Below are 11,602 nucleotides of genomic sequence, written 5' to 3'. Positions count from 1 at the left end.
GCTGCTGAACACACAGCATTCTTTCTATCTAGACACTACAAATTATGAACTTCGGGTGGTTCCGAAACTGCTACAGCGGATTGAGGTGATTTGGTATATCGTCAATTCCTCGAGCCGGCGCTTCGACACTTGACTTCTAACAGCCATCTCTGTGCTATCCGACTTTTAGCTTCGATAAGAACTCGCACAGGCCTAAATGCTGAATGTCTTTTTATTGTTTCTATGCGCACGAGCCAACTGCAAATTCGATCCATTGAAATACACCCACTTGTCTACCGTGAACTGCTGGGATATAGTCATAAAAGTGAACAATTCCAGTGCACGGTTAAGACACCGTAGTTTGTCAGAAACACGCCTCACTGGCGCGTTTAGTTTGAAAGTAAAGTGTAATGATAATGGTGAACGTCTCTTTTGGAACGTTGTACTGACCACCAATTCCTGAGCAATACTGAGTTTAGACGCAGTCGGCGCCATTGTGCTGCTGGCGTCCCCCTATTGCTGAGTGTAGTAGCTGCTTCGGCGTGTCAGAGAGTTTGTGCGTGTGTGTGTCCGTTCGTCGTTCCACCACCGATCTGGCGTGTGACTTGAGTGAATGATTAGGTGCGTGTCCGACTGATTGGCTCGCGTGAGCGCTGTGGGTTGACTGGATATGTGACTCAGTTGTTTTGCTTGCCTGCCGCGAAAGCGGACCAGTTTCGCCGCGTGTACACAGTACACCCGTGTCCGTACTTACGTGTTCTTCTGACTTACTGTGAACTACAATACTCAGCAGCCTTGCAATCACTGACCACGTCGCCATCAGGGCCCAATTGGTGACTGTCTATTGTTCTGGATTACGCAACTCGATTCATGTCACGCATTCGTTCAGCGAATATTTTTATCAACATTGCCTGGTAGGCTCCATAAACAAGGTTCCAATTTACCACTGGAGAAGCTTTGTAATCCACAGGTTAGGAAACCTACCGTAGCCTACTATGCCATACAATAAATCCATTCCCCGTCCACCTTTATTCATCCCTTTACAATAAGGCTTTCAAATAAATCATGGTTGTATGGCGGTGAAACATCGATGTTGAACACTGATGTCATACTGTCGATGATGATAAGGCAATGCATTACAAGTGACCTCCTCAGTAGACATTGGCCGTAGCCGGAATAAGAAAACCACGTCCATAAATGACGCCAAGGAATCTTCTTGTACTGTTTCTGGGCACAACACTGCTGTCACTTCTTGATGCAATGCACTATTTTTCTTCTAGTTAGGAGTATAATTAAGCTAGTCGATCGATTAGAAGACAGCTTCAACTTAGTCTGCGTGTGTACAAGGAGCGGAGGTGGGACCAGATAGTTAAAAATGGAGGAATTCAATGCGCTTTGGAAATCATGGAGGTTGTTCCTCTCAATACTTGAAACCGAACCTAAAAGACATTCCGTAAGTTAAAGATAATTTGTGAGCCTTCTGGAGCTTATGTCCCCCATCAGTTGGAGTATTACTAGGCCTTTCTTGCTTGGGACGTAATCGGGCTGCTGTGTCAGATAACCTTCTCCCGAGCTTTGTCCGAAGATGTAGAGTAGTCCTTATGTCCCGCCTTGACTAGGTTGTTCGTACTTATTTGGGATCAGGAACGCGTTTCAGAGAGTTTGAGTCGACCGTCAGGAGTACCTATCAAGAAAGATAACCAAATCGGCTGTCTCACGGCTCTTGACTTCCCCCATATTGTGGCACCAACCTTCGCTCTAGAGAAGCAAGTCCAAAAAACCTAAGCAGGATTTTAAGATGGTAAAGGGTGCGTCGGCCATATCTTTGTATTGTGTCAAGGGCTTGAACAGTGTCATATGTACCCCCGTCTATTAATCGCCGTTTTTTTCAACTTTGTGGGGATCTTCGACAGGTTAGTAGATTAGTTCTTCTAAAGCATCTGTCAGATAGGAATGTCTCTGAATTTGTAAACATTCTTTGTGCCTTTATTTCCACAATTTCGGTCTGGTTTGTGTGTACAACGGGCTGTCCAGAAGCCTACTGACAAATGATGGCTACCCGCTCTCCTCTCACGCTCAATTTTGTCACTACGTTTATCAACGTGTACCCACTCCAAGCGACCGACGTTTGCCGATAACAAAGGAACATACGGGAAAGTATTCGCTATCGTTGATGTGTGGATTCAGGAGTAGTTGTGACATCTTTACTAGATAGATAGGTAGAGGAAGCTATGCAAGGAGGGAAATATTTTGGATCCACGCGCACTGCAGAAGTCCATGTTTGTCTATATGTCCCGCCTAAGGACCCCCATCTCAGGGAATAGCAATGAACAGCTTAGCTGAGTTTGTTTGGCACTTGGTCGCGCAGTTCGTTTACCTACCCTGGCCCGTTTTCCCTTTCACTGCGGCAGTGATAAAGCGGTGTTCTAGGAAATCAACAGACTGACTTGCGAAGCAAGTGAGTAATTCATCGTAACCCCTAGAATGTGATTATTTCGTCTATCATGTGAGACGAACATTAGACCTGCTTCATTACTGCTTATCCGATGTTTATAGTAAAATAAGACAACGGTCACTCACTCAAAGACTTTTGATGTGTTCGCCTTGCAGAAGCCAGTTATCTGGCCCATATAGCAATATGTGTTGCACTGCAGTATCGTAGACTCGGTCGTTGACGGATAGAATTATCTTCAGCTTGGCCACCGAGAAAGACAGCAATACAGGTAGATAAAGTTCTATGCCACTTAAGTATTCAGCTTGGCACCGAGAAAGACAGCAATACAGGTAGATAAAGTTCTATGCCACTTAAGTAGGCTCGTTTGCAATCCTGAGGTTCGGGTTTGATTCTATTCGGTCTTGCTACAGCGCTCTAAACTTCGGAAGTGTGACTCCTGGGGCATAATTATTTAGATTATTTGATACGGCTGATGATGGCCATGATTCTTTGGTCACTTTTTCTCTAATCGGTACAGCAACAGTAGGCTGTCAGCTGTGCGGCCAAAGGCCCTCCAACTGCTGTGAAGAGGGTTGGATAAATACCACCAGGTCCCGGTGCCTTCCGTTGATTTAGGTGGACATCTGAAGTGCTTTTCAAACTGCTTGGTCCAGCTGTTTATACGGCGTCGAAAAAAACAGCGAACCGTTTTTTACTTATCATCCCACTGTCAGCTGCCGTCATTTGAACATTCAGTCAGATTATCCCAATTCTTGGCTTTCATTACTCATGAGCGTTCTTGTTCTTTCCGCCGACTCTTCACCGTGTTACACTAGATTGATTTATGTGAGCTTTCGTACTAGTCGCATGTCTATACAGGTTCCATGGCATTAGTCAGGATTTCGATTTTGCCTATCCGTCATATAGGGATGGTCGGATAGACAGCTGTGAACTCCATGAGCAGAAATTCTTCTTCATTCTACCATGCCTTATCAATAACCAGTATTGCGTTGGTTCTGGGTCTTGTTGACGTAACTCCGGCCGTGCTAATTCCAAGAAAATTAATCGCCTTGCTTTTTCCGACATGCGAGGACCTAGGGGGAAACAAACCACCGGACGTTGTAATGTTGCATGAAATGAATAAAGTTTTGTACCCAAGAGGCATCGACAGTCTTAAACCGCGTCCATTCACACAGACGAATCTCGATAAGAAATATCATTCCCGGCATCAGAACAGAAATCCGTTGAGACATGAGCTGACATTAAAAACGGGCACCAGTTTTGTATTGAATGACGGTGTGGTCCATTGAGTTGAACATCTGAGGGACACAAGTCCGACTGTTCAATACCATCCAATACGGGAAAGTGCCTTCATCCCCAAAGATGTCTTCAACTCCTGTACTACCAGCAACCGATTCTGGATTACCAACAACAGATATTACTTGTACAGTAAATGAGCTTATCTTTGGCATTTTAAGATGAATGCATATAACTTACTCTCACATATGCGTTTGATACCCACAGTATACCTGAACTGTAAGAGGCTATAGGGTCTGGGCGAGCACAGTTAACTGTACTCGGGGAATTCCATGACCAGTCAGGTACAGAACCCGGACCTCAAAAGCTCTTGTGAAGAAACACTCAAGTACTTTATCAGTTTTGTTATGTTTATTGGTGATGATCTGAATCTGACTAGGCTTCAAAATCAAGCACCTAATGCTTGTAAGTCGGAAAGCCGTAAAAATGGCTCACTAATCGAAACGGGTAGCTTGTCCGTGTGTGTTGTTAGTTTATTAATAGATGGATTCCTGTCGTAAGCCTTCTGCTCTTGAGTTTACAGGCACTTTATTATTCGACAATTACCAAGTTTCACATGTATGGTCGTTCGTAAATGCGACGTCCTTGAAGTCCAGCGCATCAGAGCGTAGTCAGGACTTCCTTGTTTTAAACAACCAAAGCACCTGTCAAACTCGCAATGTGTAGGTGTCAGCAGTTGTCGAAGGTGTGTCCGAGGCGTGTAGCTCTCCCTGAATGGGGTTTACGCATTCGACACAAGTAGTCAGTATGTACAAAGAAAGTTCTGCATATTCTTTTGTTTCTTAACTGCACGCCCCAGCCTTTCCCTACCTACCCAGTTAGCACCAGTGCAGAAATTTCTGCAGAATGTCTGCACCCGGATGCGGAAATTTCCGCACAATATCTGCACACTTCTGCACCCGGGTGCGGAAATTTCCGCAAAATATTTGCACACTTCTGCACCTGGGTGCAGATTCCCTGCGGAAATGAAGTAAATTTCCGCACACAGTCCGCACCCGGATACGGAGTTAGTGCAGACGTTTCCGCACCCAGTCCGCACTTATCTAAAGTCGTCCGACGCGCGAATGCAGCCCATTATACGCACTTGTCTCTTTTCCTATTACAATTAAGTAACCTCCTAAACACTAAGCTCCCATGCCGTGATAACCCATCTGCCTTCACACAATTGCTCAACCTTCCCGGATATCAATAAGCGCCTTCAAGCATAAATGTTTTTATGGAATTTAAAAAAATACAGGGGGGAAATCATCTGTCACTCTTGATGGCTCTCTGCAGGCGTTTCCGAACTTTCTGCCGTTCGTTCTCCAGCCAGCGATGGACAATTTCCTTTATTTGTCGCAGATTTGTGTTCGGAAACTTCTCAGTCGAGGCGTCTGTAACGAAGAACATAGTTATTGAGTTTCATCCAGACACTGATTCAACAAGCTAAATATAACATAACCATTAAATACTTACAAACAATTCCTTTAGCCAGCCTGGTTGGCCCAAAGTCTTCTTTTTCATTTATTCCACGCCAATAGAGTAGTACGGCTAGCCTTGGTGCCAACGTCCATGTAAGCACGTTGGTAACGTACACCTGTACACCGCCAGCCTCCTGGAAAAGCCACCTTTCCACCTTTGTGAAATCAATAATCGTAAATAAAATACTTACCAGCTGCGCACAGCGTGGACCATTTCTTAGATGTTCTTCATACTTTCGGAGATCGTGCATGGATGACAGCGGAAGAGGGGGCTCGTCGAGCGTCTGAGAACTGCCTGTGAGTACTAAAGCGTCCAGATTCTTATGCAGTCTCTGGAGCAACTGGAAGATCCTCTCTAAATTTTCTATAAAATAGTCTAATCGAAACATGGTAATCTACTCTCTGAGAATGAGGTTGGCCATGTCCAGGGAGATTACGCTTGCCTTTGAATTTGGAGAGTTAATTCTAGAAAGTAAAGTACATGGTATGTTAGGAAAACCTGAGGATCGGGGTCGAACTGCGTGGTTCTGGATCACCCACGTTGGGGAGTATTGTATATATGGAACTGCTCACAAATTCTAGATGGTGGTAATGAAATTAAACGTACGTTCCACATAACATCGGGGGATCCCCAGGGACGGGTGGTGCGTCTTGAACAGGAATGATACTACGATTCGAGATAGTCGGATTGGTACATCCAAAGACGAGGAATTAATAAAGTGAAAAGTTGGTAGGTGCGGGAGAACCCACAGTCTTTTTGGAGTTGGTGGGCTTGTGACTATGTTCGCGAACACAGTGGTTTCACCACTGGAATCACGATCCGACCCGTCTGTAAAATTTCCGCACTAAACCAAGACACACTATGCACGTAATCTGGAGGGAAACCAGCAATCATGAAATTTAACTCCTCCATGGGACCTCGACCTGTATGGTGCTTCCCTTGCTTTCTGGTCCGGAAGTCAGAGTCACAATGCAAGGGAGCTGTCAACGAGGGAAAAGTCACACGTATGTCAATGTGCACACCATTTTGTGTACAATAATCACAGTCATAATATCCTGTATGTCGCTTCACTTGCTTCAGAAGGGCCCTAGCAGGACCGTCGCAAGTAATGCACTGAAGACGGACGGTGTGAATATCGTAAACCCCGGAGACACAGCTCGCCAAGACGTGCGTCAAATCAGCGACCGTGTCAGACATCAGCTGATGAGCATCGTTTGGTCTTTGTTTACCACGGCATATTCCAACGACGAAAGGCTGACCGAGAAAGGGTGAAATTATTCAGAAGAGCATAGGCCACACATGAGTACGCGGGTTGTTATATGCCCGAATACCGCCAACGTTCATTTCAACGTTGATATTTGTAGCCCATATGTGAATCTCACGGAGCTGTTGCAGCAAATTTGCTTTCAACCCAACGTGGATGTACATCCCACCGGCCTTCTGTCGCACGCAGCAACGACGGGGAGTTTTCATTACGGTCCGTGGATCCTTTGGAAGAGACTAAAGAAGTATCTGAGTTCGTCCAACACAACTGCTAAACCGGATATTGGTAGATTCAGTCTTCGCGCCATCCGACGAACAGCCGTTAAAATACTTCTACCTGGTTGTGAATGGTTTAAAAAGGATAATGATGAAAAGCAATGAGTGTAAGCAGAAAATACGGGCTGAGCCCTTCAACGACTTGCAGTGGGCTATCCCGCGGTGAAAAGCAGGAACCGAAAGGGTCTCCAGGGACGGCAGTAGTGAATGTCTTTCTGGTTCCAAGGTCCTGATAACAGGGATCGAGGAAGCCGCCGGCGAACATCGTGGCAACTCACAGCCCAGTTTATCGCCTGGGACGTTCAAATGCGGGATATCTAGAACCTATCATCTGATTACTCATGAGTCTTACCCTCAGATAGTCGACTAAAGGCATTATGGACGCATTCATCAGTCGGGCAACGAAAACAGCCACATGCCGCAACCGCCTATCGTACTTTCCTGTATAGCGTTGTTCTTGAACAGCCCTTACGAGCAACACGAACAAATTTCGGTCGCACTGACGATTACTTGAAATGAAAATTATTCTACGGTTTCGTTCACGTAAACACACCAGGAATAAAGCATATGAAAGAACAACAAAAATCACTCTCAACCGCACGTGAGGACAAGCAGAACGCAGAGCTTCCCGCGAACAATGGCGCCGCACACTAAAGAACCACTTAAATGGGTCGACAGTTTGCATTTCTTAGGCACTCGGATATGCAGGGTATTGTGGTTTTTTATTACTGTAAGACAAATAAATAAGTTTTAATGGCTATTAAACGTCTCGATCTTCCGCGGCTTAAATGCCAAAAATCAGTACAGACGTTCTGCATAGATTTCGTACAGGTTCTGCACCCAGGGGCGGACGCGTGCTAACTGGGTAAAGTAAATTATTTTGCATTCCTCATTCATCGCCGTGTTACTTAACCTAGTTTGAAATTTGTCGGGCGGCATCTCATCCCGCAACTTCGTGTTTCACCACTGGAAACCATCGTCTGAACTGGACTGGGGTGTCTAGTTTCATCCGTAAGACCAACTGCCACATACTCGTAAGGAAACTCACCCCCAGTCTGAGAGGTTGGTCTACCATCACTCAGCATTTTGGTATCAAAAGCTGCAGGAGATTCCACCCCAACCAGCTTAGGCGGCCGCTCATCCATAATCGAATAGGAAAATTCACCCTCACTATGACACCGGTTCGCTCTGTGGTGAGGGTTTATCGGCGCTCCTCCGCTTGTCGGATCCTTGGAGAGTACAGGGGTAATTAGAGTTGCGTGGTGTGAAGCCTTACAATATCCGGAGGCCTCTGTTAGGTCTTATTAGTCTCCATCCTACCATAGGACACACGTGTAACACCCAGGGCCTATCCGATGAACTGTGATTTCTTGCTCCTATCATACCTGCCAAAACATCAAGTTTTCCCATGCAAGGCTTATGCGTTCAAACTGCTTCTTGTATGTGGCAAGCAATGGCGACGGCCCTACCAGGATATGGCCAACCCGGATAGTATATTTATTGCGAAAAAAAGTTAGCGAAGGGAGGTGGACTGCGTCAGGTCCAGCGCAGCCGGATCAACACCAACGGAAACTATTACACAGTGAAATTTCCCTTCAAGAATGGCGCTGCAGTAAAACGCGACCGGTCACGCGGGCCGTCTATGAGAGAAGGCGAATATCCATATCCAATTAGACAACGCGTATATCGTGTAGGGAGAGTCTGGTAGCAGTAAAAAGTAGTCCAGTGCACACACGGTTAAAACAATGAAGCATCCGCACTAAAGTACGAGACGAGGAGAGATTTTCTAGCTGAGATAGTCGACCGGACATATAAGGAAAGACGCCAATCCTTACCCGGCATATGCGACCTCAAAATCCGCTCTGTCAAAGGAAAACTTTTTGTCAAGCTTTTGCAGTTCTCTGAAAGTATGCTCGGTTAAGAAGCCACCATAGCCCGCTTTACTTTTAATGTATGTTCTAAAAAACCTCCCCTTGCAATTTTTGGAGAGCGTTAATTTTGCAGTTGCACCGTCATAACTCGGGCAGTCCCGTGGACGCACACCCCAAAATTCACTTAAACCAGAGTGTGAACCATGGAAAATTTACATGAGGATTTAGCGTTTGACGGTATTTATTTAAAACCTTGAAATCCTCCTAGACAGTCGTAGTTGCACTCAAATTTGCTTAAGGATACTCACGATCTACTTTGTGTGCTGAATTCACGTTTGCAATGGTTGTATTGTGCAGTGCTTGCCATTTTGATTGCTTCTTCCTTAAGTATTAGTGACGCAAAAAATTTGGACTGGGCCCTGACTCATGCGGTTCCTTCCTGTTCTCCACCCATAGAACTTCTTGTGAACTACTAACCTGGGAGAATCTCTGTCTCCTGCTGCTTCCATGGTGTGAACTCTACACGACATGATGTCTCCGTGAGGATGGCAGTAAAATTTATGCAGAAGTTGCTTCCCTAACATGTTTGCTTTTATTCATAGTTGGGGATATCCTGAGAGTACACGAACAGTAATTATGTCGCCTTTGTGCAAACGAACTCAAGATGTGGCAACCGATGGCGAATTATATAATAGGAAGTCCCGTATCGTTGCAGCAGGCGTTCCTCCTTACAAAGCCGAGGGATCCCACACAGTGAGCATTTTTGATACATTTCTACGTAATAGCCAGAATACGCTGTATCGGGGGCAGCGTGACGTTTTGTCTTCATCGGTATAATGATTTCTTGATAGTAGCATAGGAATAATTAGTCATCCTGTGAGTGTCACAAACATACAGTACGGTCGGACGTCCAGAAATTAAGATGTCGAGCGGTTCATCAGACTGGGTATCAATATCACGGTATCCCCATCGCAATATCGTGCGGTCCTTGGATAGCTCCGTACGTGAATAACTTGCGTGAGTCGGTCGACCCTATCGGGAGATTTCAGATTGCGTTGGGATAATCTTGCGTAGTCGAGGCCTAACAAGCAGCTTTGCACATAGGCATGGGCTTATCAGTCACGGTAACCACCCAGGGCAAGCGAAACACGTCTCTTGTCTGTTCTTTCTGTTGCTGTTGTTGAAAGGTCTTTCTATTCTAGCCTATCTTGTTAAAACTCCTTGGATATCATTGTTCTGAGATACTCCGAAAAAATGGTTTTCTTCCTTCTTCCGTAGTTCTGTGATGCTGCAGTAATTCTCTGCCTTCCTCAACAGGGTTTGGACGCAGATCTGCGTGTGGTCTACTGGATAGTTGCTGAGGTAGTTCAGTGTTTGATCCGTATGCTTCTTTTCAGTATAAGCAGGTTTCCAGAGTTCCACCAACCTATCCGTTCACTGAAGAGTCCAGGAACGGTGGTCGATTGTTTCTCTCCATGGGCTGCTTAGCACCACGTTTGAAGTTATCAAGATTACAATCGACTTGAAAAAAACAACGACAAGGTGAGACATCACCCAGGGATGCAGCAGATGTCGACTTGAATAAGTTTCCCAATTAACAATTTTTTACTTCGTTCCCAAATCACACACTACACACCTTCCAACAACCTCTTTTTTTACTCGTGAAATAATCTCATCTCCAGCCAGTCCACTGAAACGTTTACAGCGACCGGTTGAACATTTTAACCACCCAGTTGATTGGCTTGCCTGCAAGCATCAGGAGTGTGTTTTATCCCACCTGGTCTTGTAAAAGCACTTAAAGCTTTCCAGGTGTACACCGGAAACCATACACAGCCACATAGTTACTTGGTTCACCTGAATTGTTTGCACTACTGAAAGATTTAGTCTAAGGAGACCAATATCGTCTGCATACTCGATGCCTACGAGAGAGCGCCCCGGATGCATTTCGAGTCCCGAGGTTTCAGAGGCAGGCAGAGAAATCTCAAGCAGCATATCAGAGACGAATTTTAATGGGAAACGTGAGAGAGGGCAGTTGTGTCTTACATCATTGGACGTTATGAACACAGGTAAAAGCTTGGCATATATTCGAACGCCCCCATATGATTTTGCATACGATGCCCCTATAAGAGATAAAAAATTGGGACACCTTCGATGGCCAGATACCGCCAAAACTTCCGACAACCGGCGGAACTTACAGCAGTTTTTTAATCCAGGAGGACAACTAATCTGGACCGTTTCAAGCAGTGGGGCTGTGCGTGAAATAGTCTCAAGGTAAAGATATGGTTGATGTATCGCCAGCCAGGGTGAAAGTCGGCTGGATTCTTATCAGCATTTCCCATGATAATCGACCAATCTGCGCAAACTAATGCCTGAGAGCAGTTTAGATGCGAGTAAAACAGGGCTGATACCACGATGCCTTTATTACTGTTCTCTTTCGTTAAACAAAAAACAACCTAATAAATCAGAAGGCGAGAGACACTGATAAACCATATGTTTTGAGAGTGGTTGTCAGGATGTTAAGTAGTGGTTAGGGCATCAACCACGGTTTGCCGTTTGAAGGAAGGAACCAGGGTTCGGGAAATAGGGGTAGAAATGTCATATTTGAAAGGCTAAAGAAGCAAGGGCGAAGAAAATGTAGTTAGCAACGACGAACCATGCGTTTCCGATCGTTAATAGGAACATCTGCAAGTTTGCCAACTGCTGGACGAGAGAACCCATCCGCCACAATAGTAAGATGCTCCGAGGTACGACGAATGTCTTTGATAAACCGCGAAATCTAGTCTAGGTGACGTATTTCGTGAAGAGAATATTTGTTGGTTTTTGCCTGCAGAGAAAACGTTAGGAGCATACATCTGTTTGCCTTCAAGAAAATGGCGAAAATGCCCAACTGAAGAATAGTTGGCGAGTGACTATCGACCGAAGGTGCTGTAGTGAAATTCTTTCTGCGAAATTTCTCAGAAAAAAAAGTGATCGTATTTCACCATGAACAGACTGTTGCAGG

The sequence above is a fragment of the Opisthorchis viverrini genome (assembly GCF_000715545.1).
Source record: "Opisthorchis viverrini unplaced genomic scaffold opera_v5_23, whole genome shotgun sequence".
NCBI lineage: Eukaryota > Metazoa > Platyhelminthes > Trematoda > Opisthorchiida > Opisthorchiidae > Opisthorchis > Opisthorchis viverrini.
The sequence above is the reverse complement of the archived record's forward strand: the minus strand, read 5'-3'. Positions refer to the sequence as shown.